The sequence below is a fragment of the Cimex lectularius genome, unplaced genomic scaffold (assembly GCF_000648675.2).
Source record: "Cimex lectularius strain Harlan isolate CLEC.00 unplaced genomic scaffold, Clec_2.1 scaffold213, whole genome shotgun sequence".
Lineage (NCBI taxonomy): Eukaryota > Metazoa > Arthropoda > Insecta > Hemiptera > Cimicidae > Cimex > Cimex lectularius.
In genome coordinates, this window is record NW_019392753.1 from 157,847 (window position 1) to 174,944 (window position 17,098).

Below are 17,098 nucleotides of genomic sequence, written 5' to 3' on the forward strand. Positions count from 1 at the left end.
ATTCCTTATAGCCTCACAAAACGCTGTTTTATTAGCCTCTCCACAAAATTTGTCAGCCTCTAGCGTGATAGCATTTAATAAAGTGGTGACTGTACACTGCCTAATAGTTTCTTGAAGTTTATGTTTTGTACAACCTTTATAATTGTAAGATGATTTATTTTCATTTTTATCCATTGTAATTTACTTAAACTATATATAAAACAATAATAAATGGAAATTTTAGAATATGAATATAATACAAAATAAAAGTTTAACTCCCTAACAACCAATGATGAATGAAAATTTTAGAATATGAACATAATACAAGATAATATTTTAACTGTCTAACAAAAAAATATTGTTCTTAATGAAATAATTCCTAAATTTGTAAATAAATAATTAAATTATAAATCATTCAATAATATATACTTTTTTTATTTGCATGTGTGAAAGTATCGCTCAAACAAAGTAATCGCAATAAGGCAAAAATCGGGACCTGACCCAAATAGATTATAACAATAACCTTCAAAAAATAAATGTATTCAGATTCAGAAATAAAAATGAAAATAAATGATCTGTGACATACATAACTCCTTGCTATTTACAATAAAAAAAGAGCAGGTGCCTTCGACAACTTGAAAGAGAATCCTTCCTCCTCCTTTTGTGTCTAAACTTGCACTGCCGGCTTCGGTTGGGGATTAGCTAATCCTTTGAGATAATCTTCATTGTTGAAAATATTGTTATAATTTTGTAGGATTTTAGATTGGGATTTCGGTCAGGGAAGCATTAGGTTTACGGCTGGTATGCGAATTGTCGCTCACTGAAAGATTTATTCTTCAGTGCTATCTCTCGAATGTGGTTCTCTACCAGTCTTTCCAATGTATTTAACATGAATGATGTGAGGCTGATAGGTCTGTAAGAGTTGGGCTTGTAGTCAATGCGGCACTTTTCGTATGTGCATCACTCATATCTCTCGCCAACTTCTAGGAATGTAGCTCCACGCTAAGCAGGCTGAATATTCTCACTAAGTAATGCATGAGGATGTCTTGTCTTTTTGTAATAGCGCTCGGTATATCTCACCTACTCCTGACGCCTTGTATGGGCTAGACTTCTCAAGTACCTTATGGCTTTAGGTTGTATTGTGGCTGCCACCTTCTTGCACCCTTCTTTTGTGTGTATGTTTTTTTAGTGCCCAAGGAGTATGTTCGTTGATTGCTTCTGGAAGTGATCTTCAAGCAGTGGATAGAGTTTTTCTTTTTCCATTTGTGTGAAGCTTCCATCTGTCTTCATGAGGAAGCTTACCTGCCTCCCTGTAACATCCTTTCCTAGTGTTCTGTGTATTCCGGCACATTGAGGTGTGATTGAATGTTGTTTCTATGAGAGAGGGAGGGTTCAGATCAAATCTGATATGCCTATGATCAGAATTTGATGGCACCTTGGATACATTCCAGTTGGATGGACACGGCTCCTCTCTTGGGAAGTAAGCTGAGCAGATTAGCCATCTCCTTTCTCCGCCCGCAGTCTTTTCTATTAGGATTGATGTAACAAAATCGCCGGAACATTCTTGTATGAAACACTATAGAAAAACAGAGTCTTGTTGATGTCCTCTGGTATATTGCCTTTGTCTGTTGGGGTTTTATTCCTCTCATAGACCTGTTGTGTACCCAAGGTTCTTGAACCACGGCAACCTCTAGCCCATCCGCGTCATCTTCAATTTCTCCCATTCCGAGTGGGGGGTGTATATACATTCTGAAGTTCCTGGAAAGAGTCGTTGTCCATGGAAAAAGTCCAGGCGATTCACTTCTTCTGTCGGGTTTGTCCCCGTTTAGCTTCAGGTTGGAAGCCGATATTTCTTCGTAGGCCAGCATGATGGCGTCCTCCAGAGTGTCAAGCATTTCGGGGTTATCCGGTTTACTGGGTAGCCTTTTCTTACCACAGCTAACTTGACTTGTGTCAAGCCCCTCTTGTAGCATGCTTAGTGGGTCTTGGCTTTTTTTGGCACCTGCTTTTGATGGGTGCAGTCTTCCGACTCGTTTTCTTCTTTTCAGATTTTGAAGCAGGTTATGTCACATGAGCTGACTTTTTGTCCTGCTTCTTTTCCTTTGCCGCCTTCATGGTCGTCTTTATGAACTTGTCCAGATTCGCGACAAACAACATAAAGATCATATTACATATTCTACTCCCTCCTTCAACAGGTTTACTATCCTGTTGCTTGAGGCTCCCTACAGGCGGACCTTAATATTCTCATCTACCGAGCGTTATCTGATCTCCTTCACGCTTTTTGCCTTGAAGAGGACATATTTTGGTTTGGCGGTGCTGCCTGGTTGGGTGGCCTCTGCGGTCTTTCCCGGGTGTTTGGATTTGTTTTTGTTTGATGGGTTCCTTATAGTTACCTTGAGTGGCTAGGGATATAAGAAGTCAGCCTGGATACAACAGGGTGTTGGCCAGTTCTCTGAGGGTTCCGCGTGAGACACTATTTTTTATCACCTCTGTGCCATTCAGCTTTCGTCACGGTTCGCTTTACAACTTGGATTAGGGTCGTCAAGGCTTCTTTTAGCCTGTCTTGTTGTCTTGGGCCCCCCACTGAATAGCAACATGTTTCTGATATGAAGTGTTAACAATTATCATCATAACAGATTTTTGCCATAAATACACTAAAAAAATTACATTAATTCTTGTTTTTAGATTTTTGTTTTTTATTAGATTTAGATTTTTCATAAACAGACATTTTCGTATGAATCTTTGTAACACTACTTATGAGTCTGGTCTTGTGGTTTTTCTGTGGCTACGTGGGTTAGTGCTCACATGTGATACTAGGAGTGTTTTGTTTTTTAAAGGTACTTTTATGTATATTCATTCAGAAATATTCAAAGGGTAACAGGGTTACTACTGAAAATCCAGAGTAGAGGGTAGTATCAACAGTGATTGGCTACATAATATATATACACAAAACCTGTTAAAGTCATGTTTCCTTTGTTCCTTTTAATTAAGCTGTAGAAATAATACTACAGATGAGTCAAGAAATACCACAAATTATAATTATTACACTAACTAAATATTACGGATAATATAGGGGATAAATGATTATCATCTTGCAGGGCAAATGCAGACGCACACGTATTTTAAGCCAAAAATATTTTTCTGATGTTCTGCCTATTTATGGATATTTCTCTGATATTAGGTGATATCGAGTTATGTCAAGAACAAAATTTCATTCATTTATAGCATACATATATAGAAAGATCCTGTTAGAATATAAATGTCGAACTTAGTCCATACCGCCCCTTAAAGAACGTCTTGAATGCTTGCGGGCGGATGACTTGTTTAAAAGGTTTTCAAGTTTAATCACAATCGGCAATACTGAAGAAGTTACGAAAAAATCCATAATTTTATTATGATGGTTGTTTTTATTCGTAAAGCTTTCAGAAGTTACTGGATAAAAACGAGGCAATTATGTTTTGTGCTTCAGAATAATGTTTCTATGGATTCATAAGTGTTTTATTAAAATTTGCTAGGTTTATGGAAGTTTTAAAAGATAATTTATAGTTCGAAAAAGAGCGTGGTGGGATTCGGGAGAGATATCTCGAATCATTTTCCCACCGTCTATAATTTCAATAGAACATTCTACGCGCGGTTAGTTTAAACTGTGTAAAACGAAAAAATCTATTAATCAGCTCGTTTCGGTTCTTTATCAACATTCCATTTCAGGGTCGAACGAGGCGTTAGTTAGTGTATCTTTTATATCTGATTGTTCAAGAGTTTATGTTGTAAACATGGGAAACTAAGATTTACTGAGAAAAGTTGTGTTTCCGATTGCAGCCATGTGATTGTAAACTTTACTGCCCATTTGTTTTGAAGCATGCGATTGTCCGATTTTTTTTCAGTCAAATAGGATATTGAAAAAAAATACGGATCCGTTGTTGAACGAATGGGTAGGGCGTCCGACTTGTATTTCCCACGTTAGCGGATCTGTGTTTAAATCCTAGCATAACCCATGAATTTACGAGAATAATTTCAAAAATAACTATCAATTCCTAACGAGTAGTTGGACGTTAAGCCCTCTTGTCTGACAGGCTATTTATAAATGATAACTTAAATTGTTAAAAAACCCTTTCATACTTTTTTATTATAACATTTTACAAAAAACCCAGGCAAATTCTTAGACCACAGACAAAAAAGTGGCAAAACTTTTATCCTTTCTTGTTTCATTACTATTTATTTATTATTTTCAAACTTTCTGATAGAAGTTGTCATTTTTTGACAAATTTAAAATCCGATTGCACCATTGTTTTTAGCATAAAAATACCTTTAAAATGATGTGTCAGGTTGTCTGGGTCATATTTAAAATTTTGAAGTTAACCTGAGCCTGAGGTACCCTGTATAATTTTTCGTAAAAAAAGGTAAAAACGTGAATCTAGATAAAAAATATAAAAACGTTTTTTTGATAGCGTCATTGATTCAACAGAAATTCAGATTATCTAAATAGAATACCCTGTATACAGAATTTTGTTTAACCGTAGCAAAACATTTTAAGGGTTCCGAAATTAATATACTTAAATTTATTAAAAGACTAATTGATGGGATTGATGAATACGAGATATAGAACATTATACAAAATGATCCCACGGGAAAAAAACCAATCATCGTGGAATAGAAGAAATTGAATCTCGAATAAAACAACTGTATTGTTGGCCAAATCAGAAACAATCCCTTCCAAATTAGGCCAATTTTATGTAACTGTAATTTCAGAAAATAAGTTTATAGTGAAAGCAACAATGCTTTTTTCATTTCAATGCTATGAAGACGATCACCGATCGGGCTGCATCGAAGGAATTATTCTGAAGAGGCGTCGACTTTCTGCACGCTTATCAGACTTCGCACGACAAATAATCATATAGAATTGATAAATGAAATAATTAAATATTTAATCGTCTTTATTACGCCTGACAAATTAACAATTGTCACACGTCAAAAACCGAAACAAAAACACCCCATGGGATCAACCAAATGGAGACGGAGTCTGGGACGATCTTCTACAAAGTAAATCATCTACTCGATGAATCGACTTTTAGTAGATATCCAAAAATTTTGCCTAATAACGACCTAATAAATTCAACAATGAACCAACAACCTCAAATGGTAATTCATCTAAGAAAATTTTCTATACAAGATATCGAATCCTCCTCCTCCCCCCTTGAATCTTCTAATCCCTCCAAATATACACGCGAATGTTACTAAAGAAAATACATTTTCAACTTTTACATTGTATCATAATGATCATTGTATTATTTTTTATAATTATATATTGTACGCTAAAGTTTAATATCTGTAAAAATAAAATAAATAGCATAAGTTCGAAAAATATTAAAACAGATTTTACTTTGCAAAAAATCGGTTTAAATAAAATTAATGTTTTATAATCGTATATTAAATTAAATTAAATTGACTTACATAAAATTAATGTTTTACAGACTTGAATTATATTGGAGTTATAAATAATGTATCTAATGTAAGTAATATGTAATTCATTATAATATTGTATGATAATTATTCAGATATCGTGAGATGCGGTCGGGTGTGATGTAGGTTTCAGAAAAACATTTTCTTTATCGTGCCTTTCTGAAACCTACATCACACCCGACCGCATCTCACGATATCTGAATAACTATCGATTAACGGTCACTAATCTCTACTGTATGATAATATTGTAATAGGAAATCTTAAGGTCCAACTTCCAGAAGGTAGTTTATTTTTTAAAGTTTGTTACATTAATACTTAATAATTAACTCTACCCATATCTACTGTAACTCTTCACATTCCTCCCTTATCTCATGCTCACTTGCTAACATTAATATTTTTAATTCAATCCATTCCGAACTTCTATCGAGTTAAGACCACATTAATTTTAGCAAAAATTGCAAATCGTTTACAAACCCCAAGTTAATTTGGGCGTGGTGCTAACAGACTTAACATAACTTTCTCATCTAGCTGGGAATTGTCATTAACGTTGGTATTTTAAATGGGCAATATTTTTATTGTACAGTTCGATTCTAGATCTTATTTTATGCCACTTTAAGTAATAGGAAAATTTTAATGGGATCGACCATTTCTGAGTTATGACCGACGGAAAATGCGTCAAGTGGGTATGCTTTTTGTAACAACAAAATGGCCCACCTCCTTTATTTCGAAAACAATTAACTTTAGCAAAAAATGTTCTTATACAAGCCCCAAGTTATTTTGGCAAGTAATGAGAAAGTTACGTTTAATCTGTTATCACCACGCGATTCCTAGCCAAAATAACTTGGGGTTTGTATAAAACCATTTTTTGCTGAAGTTAATCGTTTCTGAACTGAATGGGTGGACAATAGAATTTGATACACCCTTTACATCTGTTATAAAGAACTGAAAAACAGTACATTTTTCTTATTAACCAAAGTTATTTATGTACTGATTTGTTCAGCTTTCTGATGGTATCCCACGGCCAACCCAATTTTTTTGAGGTAAAAATGCACTTTTCAATGATTTGATTTGTAAAGTGTATTGATAATTTATAGTAATAGTTATTTGACTTTGAAATTTCTATGTATTTCACAAGTAATAAATTCAATATAATCAAACTATGTAAGTCGCCTTATCAGATGGAAGTAGCGGTTCCTTGTGGCCAAATTGGGAATCCCATTTCTCAAAAGTACTGAGGTAGTCTATTTTGTGGCAATTATCAAGTTAAGGCGTCAATATTTAAGGGATGGTTGAATGCTAAGTTAGGCACCGTAGGAGATTTATCGGTAGCGGAGGACACCTGAGAGTAGTTGGGCTTTAGATCGCTGGGAGGGAATGACGTTTACGTGATCTATAGCTTTCTCTCTGACCCACCCCGGCCACAACGCCACTACCTTCCGGAAACCGGATTATTAAAGGGGGATGGACGATGCCTACCGGTAAATACGGATTTATTCTTTAAGACAAAAATGTTTTCAATGAGCTAAGGATTTTTCTTTGTTTTCCCAACCTTTAAACTTTACGGTAGTTCCATTTATATCGTTTTATGATGCTAATAATTTCCCCTGTGGCTGAATAATTTTGATTATTTTTCACAATCATTAATGACTTACGATTTCGAAATTTAGAATGATTATCTATATAGGTATTAATTGAAGACAAGACCAAAACGTTAAAAACTTGAATTTTATTTTATTTGCTTACAAAAATTTTCATGTTTTTTCTGCATCTAACGGTTTTTTCAAAACAATTTTCCGACTACAGTAAATATTTTATAATTACAAAATAAATTATTTTACAAAAATTATTACTAAGAAAGAAGCGAGTTTCAGGGGTTTCGACATGTCATTTTCCAATTTTTTTTTCTCTTCTAACACATTTTTTTGCTTTGCTTGAAGAAAATTGGCACAGGGAATAACTAATACATATTGAATTTCTTAGGTATATAGTAATAATAGAATAAACTTATAATTTAAAGAATAAATAAAATAATATTACTTTAAAAATATAATTATTTACCTATGATTATGCATGTTTACGACATGTATATACAAATATATGTAAAATTTAAAATACAAAAACAAATAATATAGAAATCATAAATAGACAAATATATTGTGGTAATATTTATTATATTATAACATATATTTAGTAAACAAGTATTTAGTATTAATAGTAAATATCCACCAAATTACATTTCGTTTTAGTACTTCGTTTGCGTTTTTTAGCGGCTTCTTGGCTAAAAATACAGGGTATTTTGCTTTTGGGGAAACTCGTTGTACAAAAAAAGTAAACATCTTGATACATTGAAACGCCATATTGACGTATTTTCGACTCGAATTACGTCTTTTTAAAATTTTTGCTGTTCTGAAAATTTTGTAAAACATTTTCAAGATTAAAGACACACATTTTTCGAAATTTTATGAAACGATATTAATATTACATTTTGGAATAATTAAACAGATGTCTTAGAAGAGTGGAGAAACTAGGGAATTTGAAAAATAAAAAATATAATTTATTTTACAGTTAATAAAAATTAAAAAAGTAAATTTTACAATAAAAAAGAGTTAATCTNATATATATTTGTATACAATGTATAAAAATATATAAATTGTAAGTTTTGTAAAAAAAAACTTTATGGAAGAATCTATTTTTTACAAACATTTTAAAAACCAAATTAACTCTATTCTACCACCTAGAAAAAATGATATAGACAACCTTCTTAAAAACAATATATTGTATAAAGTTATGTGTTCAAGTAAAAAAAACATGTTGGAAACTATACAGTTCTTAAAAAATAGAACAGATAGAGATGGCCGAATTCAGAGAGTTCAGATAGAGTTAATCAACACAAAAGAAATATCATTAATAAAAAAGATTGTACAGGTTTGTCAAAACGTATTAATGAGTATAAACGCAGTGGATTTTGAAAAAGTTAAAATGATATTAAAAAAAATTAACAATGAAAAACTACTGTGGCTTGACTTAGTGTGTGTTGACGGCGCATAACTTCATAAGAAAGGACAGTTGTAATATCATGGTGCATTTTTTAAATATTTCACACACACACACACACACACTTGAGCTTTGAAAAACATTTTCTTACATTTTGTCAATTATAAATCTCAACCTATAAGGTTAAATTTAATGTAATATTTTAATTTTTTTAAAGCTCTGATGATGAATAAAGTCTTATCGCATTTTCTACCAAATTAATTTAAAACAGGCCAATCAATTTTCATTTAACAATACAAATGTTTCTGAGTGATCGATAAAAGAAAGGAGACAACCTTTATTCAAATGTCCCTTATGAAATGCCATTAGGACATACTGTTTTAAGAAACCATCTCTTACATAATTTTATCCTTTATTTACACTTTGTTATGCTTAGACAATCGGCGTATTATATTGTAGCGGGGGAATCCATTATTCTTAATACAGTAAATATTGTCTGCGATTAAAATCAAGGAGATTCAATTTATTCATCTCTATATAATTTTCTTAATATTGTAAACTTAACAATTAGTTGCCAGGACTTAGGCTGGCTATGTGTTTAGAAAATAACAACAGACAGCCCGAACCACGCCAATAATTTAAATAATAATAACTTGACCGTGACAAGTTATATCGATGAGACTATTCGGCTCTTACGTATTTCCACTGTCCAGAATAGTTGTTTACGCCAGTTTGACTCTGAACTCGTGCTGACCTCGTGGAACGAGTGTCTGGCCATGATATTCCGTTTTTAATCAGCCTGGTTTGCGACTTCAACCTATGTAGTTAGTTGTTCTCTTTGCGTTTGGGGTATAATTCTGTTTAATTTGCGCTTATTCGGGGGGGGGGGCACTTATTCTTCGTTTCGTCGGATCGCAGTGTATGATCGGAGAATCGTTGGTAATCTCCACAATTCCGCTACGAGGTAAGGGTTTTCCGTCCAATTTTTCTCGTTGGTCTTTCTATCAATAATAGATCATAATATCATTCCCTGTCCTCCTCCCCTGGATTCCTCGTGGACGAACGAAATCGACGGAGCTGAGGGTAAGTGTAAATTTTAGCCATTTTTAATTTAATGCAATTTTTGTACAGTTCACTACATAATCAAACTAATGGTTTAGTTGTTGAAAATAATGCAAGGGTTCCTAAAATCAAGAGAAATAAAAAAATTCACGTATTTAGCCAGGTTTCTACCTTGGATGGAAAACTAATGGGAGGTTGACTTCCTTTTTACTTTTAGACTTTTATCTAGGGCTAGCGATCCATGCCTAAAGGTCAGAAGCTGTGTTGCTCCTCCTGCTCGCGCCTAGATTTGTAGGGCTTTCCCATCTCGACCTAGCCCCCATACCTGTGACTGATGCCGAGTATATAATGTTAAATAAAATAATTACAATTTTTAGCCTGGGTGAATCGTTGAATGTTTATAAAGTGGAAAGCTTTTGGCATGTACGGAGAATATCGGCAAGCCGGTTGTTGAAAATTACAAGAAGTTAAAACCTATGGTGTTACTAAATTATATTTCTTAATTATTTATAATTTAATTACCAATGGGTTTTACATTCTGTGTCACTCAATAGAATTGTATGGGTTTATTTACTTTGTCTGTGAGACGGAAAAGGTAAGGTAATGTAAATACAAAGTAATTAATTTTCCCACATTCTAAATTTATAATCGAACACTGGGACAATTTTCGGAAAACGTAGTGATGTCTTTCTCCTTTGAAGTCAAAACAGTAGATTTTACAATATGCAACTCATATTCACTTAGAAACAAAGCAAATATTAACTTAGGAAGACAAAAGTGCCGACGTCTTCCTTTATGCTACCAGATACCAACTATGCCCAACCTCTTTCCCTTATTAACAATCCAACCTTCTCTCACCCATGCCGCAGACAGTCCAACAACAGAAACCACCACATTCGTTCTTGTTACTCTCCTCCAATGGAAAACAGGCCTTACACGTTACGCCAAAACCACATTAATGAATAAACATTAAATGTAAAACTCTACAAATATCATTCTATTCGGCCCAGCTCGACCGTCAGTTTATATGCCTCAAAGTATTCAATTGTGCCACTTTGAGGGTGCCTTTCTCATAACGATGTTATATATGTTTTAGAATATATTATAATATTAAGGAACGTAATTTGTAATTTTTTTATCGGCTTTGTAAAACATTTTTTTAAGAAGTACATATAAATTAAAGTTTTATATTAATTTTGTAAAATATTAATTTAGTTTATAGGTTTTACAACAAAGAAAACTTTATATCGGTGTTGGAAACAGGAAAAATCAATAATATTGTATACACAATTTTAATGTACAAGGATACCTTTTGTTTGTTCCAAAATACTACATTACGATACAAAAACAATCACAATTTGATGCGATTTTACAGAGATGGCATTCTGATAACATGAGGTATTTTATAAATGGAAACACTTACGAAATAAATAGCAATATTGTATGTAGCATGAGCAATATATTATGAAAATGTAAATATATTGCATATCTATCTGAAGTGTCCAGTAAATACAGGGGTAACAGGTCATAACCTAAGCCGGCGTCTCTCTAATTTCGTATCTTTACAAGAATATCTATACTTCTTACTAACTTTCTCGTGCCAAAAACAATTCAGTAACGTATGTAATTTTTTTAAAAGAAAACATTAAAATTAAGATTATTCGTAATCAAAATAAACTCAAGTGAACCGTATGTAAGTAGTAGGTTATGTAATAGCATGGAGCTAGGTCGTTTCAGTCCCCAACGAATGCACACTAATACCTAGCCTCCTTCCGTAATACAGTCGCACAAATAAATACATTCACACCTATGTTCACTGCGCTCATTCTGATTAGTCGGTAGAATATTTGATATAACTCTATCGGCCTATATACAATATTAATAATCTAATCTAAATTAGGGCCTACTGTCTCTAAAACCGGACCAACTTCACCGTGGTATCTTTACTATTGGCAGCAGTGTTGTAGGTAGTAAAACGAACTACCGGCATGTGGGCTGACCGACCACTGTTCCACTCAGCCATTTATTTAGCCAAACCATTTATTATTTATACATTTATTTAGTGTATAAAGATAAAGACTACAAAAACCGATTTTTTTTTACAGCTATATATACATAAACAATTATAAATTACGTAAAATATTATTAAACATTGTTTTACCGTTACAGTTTAAATTAAATATGATACGGAGTGCTGTTGATTTGCCGATTGGATTTATTAACATTCTGAGTTTTATAAAACGTGAGGTTCCGTAATGTTTAGTTTTTCAATGTTTTGTAATTAATTGAGATGATTTTGCTGTATTACAAATTATGTTTAATGTGTGGTGTTTAGTGATTTGGCTTTCCTATTCCTAATTATCCCCTCAACTCGACACACAAGAATGACACATCTACACAGAAAACAAGCACTTTAAGCGAGTACAAATACTTTGATTGAATTTAAAATTTCTAGCATTGTAGAAATTAATTTTTTTCCAAATCCTATATGTATTTGTAAAATTTAAACAATGTTTACAAATCCCAGGCCCTGAAGATGATCTTAATAAAGATCGAAACGTTGGCACGATAAAGAAAATATTTTTAAAACCAACGTCACGCCAGACTGCATCTCACGATCTCCAAATAATTATGTATAAATATTTATTCGTACATTTTGTCTTGTTAATACTGCTGCTGTAGAATTGCTGTGGAATTTGCATTTTTTGTTGTTTAGAACGCCACGAAAACGACAAAATATTGGCCCACGTACAAATATTGCGAAGAGAATTCGTGATGAAATGCAGAATGAAGAAGAAATAGCACAATGAAATTTAAATATATATATATTTATTTATTTCATATGACACACTCACGTGCTACTGGTGCACGAAATGAAGCAAATCGAGTAAGAGTAGAGAAATAAGACAATATTTTGCCCTATTGTGATCAAAATGAACCAAAACGACAAAATATTGTTCATAGAAAATTATTAATATTCTTAGGAAATTCATTAGATTGGTAATTTAAGGTAATAAATTCATTGTACTGGTTGAAATAAATAGCTCAAGTGGTAGAGCAGCAGCGTATTTAGCCGAATGTCGTGGGTTCGAATCCCGCTCGTGACACTGACTTTTTTATCTCGAACAATACCTTACATAAAGATTAATTAATTGAAAGATGTTATTTAGTCAATCGGACCACGAAATGTAATTAATTTAATAAACAAAATGAAGTATATCTTCACTAAAGCTCTCCGTGGCCATTTCATTTGTCGCCGAGAATCGAATAGATTACACGACATTTGAAAAATAGCAAAAAGGAAAAAAATTCGAAAGGTTGGCTTGAGATGGGAAGTTGGTATCTGAGTGGATCGAAGTCACGATAGCTCAAGTGGTAAAGCAGCGGCGTATTTAGCCGAAGGTCGTGGGTTCGAATGCCGCTCGTGAAACTGACTTTTTTATTTCAACCAATACCTTATATAAAGATTAATTCTTAGTAAAATTCAAGGAAAGGATGTGCTAATCGATACCCACCGAAGTGCCTTTCCAATTGCAATTTTCAATTAAACTGGCTTTGCAGTAATGATGAACACTATTATGTGGATTGAATTTGGAGAATCAATGGTTTTCTCATGGACAATTTATGTTGCACGCTTCAGGATGGGGGATTTGTTATTTGTACATATGCCAAATGTAATCTTCAAAAACATAGTTTATCCAAGAGCAATGCAATGAATTTAACACTGAATACAACAGAATTACAATTTAATGCAATATAATCCGAAACAAAAAATAATATTGCATATATAAATATCACGACTAAACACAATCAATCATTGATATCAAACATTCAATTATGTTCATTTAATTTATACATATACATACATATATATATAATGCTCATTTCTAGCAATTGCATACTTATGTATACTCCAAATAATGTTTAAATAACGCTTTGTATTATTCCCCTGGGCAACGCCGGGTTATAAAGCTAGCAGTTAATAAAACTTGAAATTATAATAACGTTAGCGGAGAATGTGGTGAAACATTATCAAAAGTCCAGAATTGACTAACACCATTTTGTAAAAATTTGAAACAAAAAATACTTTTGAAAATAAATAATAGCGATTTCTGATTATTTCTATCCAATGTCTTAACCTAATTTAACGTAGTAACTTATATGAAAATTTTGTAAATTCGGATTGACAAAGTCCATGCTAATAATAGGTATTCATAGTCTCAATTTCATGAGGTTTCCATATCGGTATACCAGTATGAAATAAAAAGTCTCGTACGGAATGATAATGAAATTAAAACACCCAAACAATATGAAGCCTCACAATTGTATCGGCCTTCATCTACCTGGGAAGATTGGCCACCTAAAGAGATGAAGCCAAACCAAACCCTCCGAAAACCAATGTTGACCCCGTTCGCCCTGGGCAATGTTTTCCGATCTGTCGATGCTCAATTTCCCACAGAAGCAATCGAATTTTTTCGCCGATAAAAACAGTAGTATTGTGGCGAACACTGTTTTTATTTGTTCTTTGTTTTCAATTCTTCCAGTTTCATGTTTTCCTTTTGTTATGGAGCCGATATTTATTGGTTTGAGCAAATTATTGTTATTTATGATTGTTGAACGTTTTCTAAAAAAGTTTTTATTAAAATTTGCTTTTTTTGCATTTATACTAATATTAAAAGTAAGTAAGTAAGACAAGAAATTCCCGTCATACACATAAAAGTCCATCTACTTTGGTGAAGCTGACGAGGGGTCAGAATCACATTACAGCAAAGCATTTTACACATTACTTTTGGTTTAAAATTATTATGAACGAAAATTCTTTAGCCTACGCCGGAATTCAAACATAGAACCCCTTGAGTAGCGTACAAATACAGCCGGACGCCCTTACCAGTCGGCAACATGCAGTGGTCCTCCTGCACTATTTTTAAATGAAAGTCGATCGTTATTGATCATCTTGGTCTGCTCTATGCTCTCTGGGTTGGTCTCTCTTCGTTTCGGCATTTCATCATCTTCAGTGTGCCTCGGACTATATTTATATATGTNGTCTCCGCGTGCGATACCTTGTGAAGACTCCATAAGCTGAGGCTATGACCAATAAACAGTAGACTGGCATGGTCCATATGCTCATAGACGTTGAAATGTAGGAAGTCTTGATGATTGGCGAAACATGGTCGAGTTTCAGCTCCTCTAATCCCAATTTTTTAATGTTAATTGAGAATTTTGGCTGTTGATTCCTGCTTAATCCGAGCTTATCGTTACTAATAATTGTCGGATGCCCAGAAGTTTTGGGAGAGTGGTACAACCGTCTGTTCTTGTAGATCAGTTTACTGCCGTTGATGGTCAGTAGAAATACTCCTTTCAGCCGTTTTACTGCAGACCCATCCTGGCGGCTTATACTAATAGGTTCTTCTTTAGGAAATACAGCCAAATACTGGTTGAGCTCAGGTATCCAAGTCAGGTGATTTTCGGTTACGACGAGTTCTGTGTATGTACAGTTCGATGGATCACCAGAAAGAAATAAGGCCTTGTCGTACAGGTTGTCCTTATGGTTGATTTGTTCGTATGAACACAGATATTTCAATTTAGTTAATATCTGTTTAAAAATATTAATTATTATTTAAACTTATGATATCTATATTATGAATATACATTTTGGGTTTAAGAAAATAGTTAACATTTGGTATAATAGTTATGAATTTAGTTTCATGTTGCCTTGGTACTGATAGTAATTTGTAAAGATTATAATCGTTGTTAGTGACCAAAGGCAGGCGTAATAAAAATATTATTTGTTCATAATGAACTTCGCAATTAACTTTTATTAAATCTTCAAACTCTAACATATTTTCTAATTTTGGTTCAAACGGCAGTCTATTATTATAAAATTTAGCGATTTCCTGAATTTCAGTTAACAATTCTTGAGAAGATATAATGCTGGGGTGAAGTTTTTGTAGCTTACAAAATATTATGGAGTTTTCTAAATCTTGTACAACATTCAGCAACATTTGATATGTAAGTTGTAATTAAATAATAGAATCGCTTAGTTTTTCTAATTCGACAAAATCACTTAACTTGTGGTTTATTTCTAAAATGTTAGCTTTTAATTCGATAGAGTTTTCATTTATTATGGACAATGTTTAATTAAATTCGTCTATAATTTTTACATTAAATGAGTAGTGTGATTCTATCTGGTTCTTAATGTTTTCTTGGTATTTTCGTAAATGTTCTAACTTTTCACCGTCGAAAGCATCAAGATTACCAGTTAAAATCTTTAAAGTAGATCATACACCAATAAATAAACCTATTTTTACTCTAGCATTATTTTTATTTTTACAAAAACTATTTCTAACTTTTCTGCAATTACATGTTTAGTATTATTAATTAATTTTAAAGTATTTACAATATGTCTTGTTTTACTACTATTATCAGTTACATAATCTAAATTTTTACTATTTAACAAAATATTATTGGAATGGATAATCTTAGATACATGGTTATAAAATTCGTCTACATATTCTAATTGATTAAACAATTCTCTTAAATTAAAATAGTGAATAAATGTATGTTCTGAAATTTCCAATTTTGCCAAACCAAGGTTTACAGGAATTATGCCAATGCCGTTTGTAATATCAGCTATGTTGATTCCTCCGGTTGTGGTCCAGAAGAGATGTGGGAAGAACCTGTTATCATCATTAGAATCCTTATCAACTAGGTTTTTATCGCTATATAGATTATTTACTATAATTTACTATAAGATATATATTATCAATATAATTTAATTTAAGTAAAATTTTATCAATCTTAAAATAATGTACAAATGTGTGTTCTGACCTTTGCATTTTAGCTTACCATAGTTTGATTGATATTATCCCAGGATTGGTTGTTATGATTTCAATATCAATTCCATTCAAGAGTCCAAAGTGTTGGAAATACTTGGGGCATCAGGGTTGTAAGTCTGGTTTCATGGTCTTTTAATATTTGAAATGTGTATTTTATCCTGAGTGTTTTTGTGTGTAGGAACAATTCTGCCTGTTTTTAGTTTTCTGTTTATAGATTTTATTTTTGCTGGTTTAAATTTTGTTTAAATTTGGTTGTTGTTTCTGGAAACGGGGGATTCATGATTTTATGAAATTCTGTACTAATTGCATGTGCCTTATGTTTAATTTTACAAGATTTTTTAACCCCTTTTTTAACTTGAAATTTACGTGAAAACTGTTCTCTTAAATCTCTTATAAGACCTATTTTGTTGGTGGCAATGGCAATGGCAAAATTTATAAAAGTTTTTCTAATCAACTCATAGTACTAGGTGACACACTTCCATGTGAATTCCTGTGTAGAGCTTCTTCGATTGGTCCTTGCGATAAACAATTGAATTGAAGAAAATTATATTCCCTAATTTTCTCTGCAGGTGTCCTACCGACTGCGCCAGTTATGGTTTCGATGTAAGAAACTGCTTTTTTAAAAATAACGTTTATTCAATATAAACTATAACTTTACACAAGGATTCTATTTTAACGTGTCTATACTGTTCGGAGTCCCGAGTGGATCTGACGAAGAGGGGTTTTACAATACCATCTACATTTTATGCGTAACTTTATACATATAT

At 32.8% G+C, this 17,098-nt stretch overlaps 1 long non-coding RNA gene across 1 annotated transcript in view; it reads left to right on the forward strand.

Moving 5' to 3' along the window:
* The first annotated feature begins 8,205 nt into the window (after positions 1-8,205).
* LOC106669206 overlaps positions 8,206-17,098 on the forward strand; it is a 114,958-nt gene continuing 106,065 nt past the window's right edge. The window contains exon 1 of the long non-coding RNA XR_002910356.1: positions 8,206-9,516. This is a non-coding gene — a long non-coding RNA (uncharacterized LOC106669206). The remainder of the gene's footprint in view (positions 9,517-17,098) is intronic.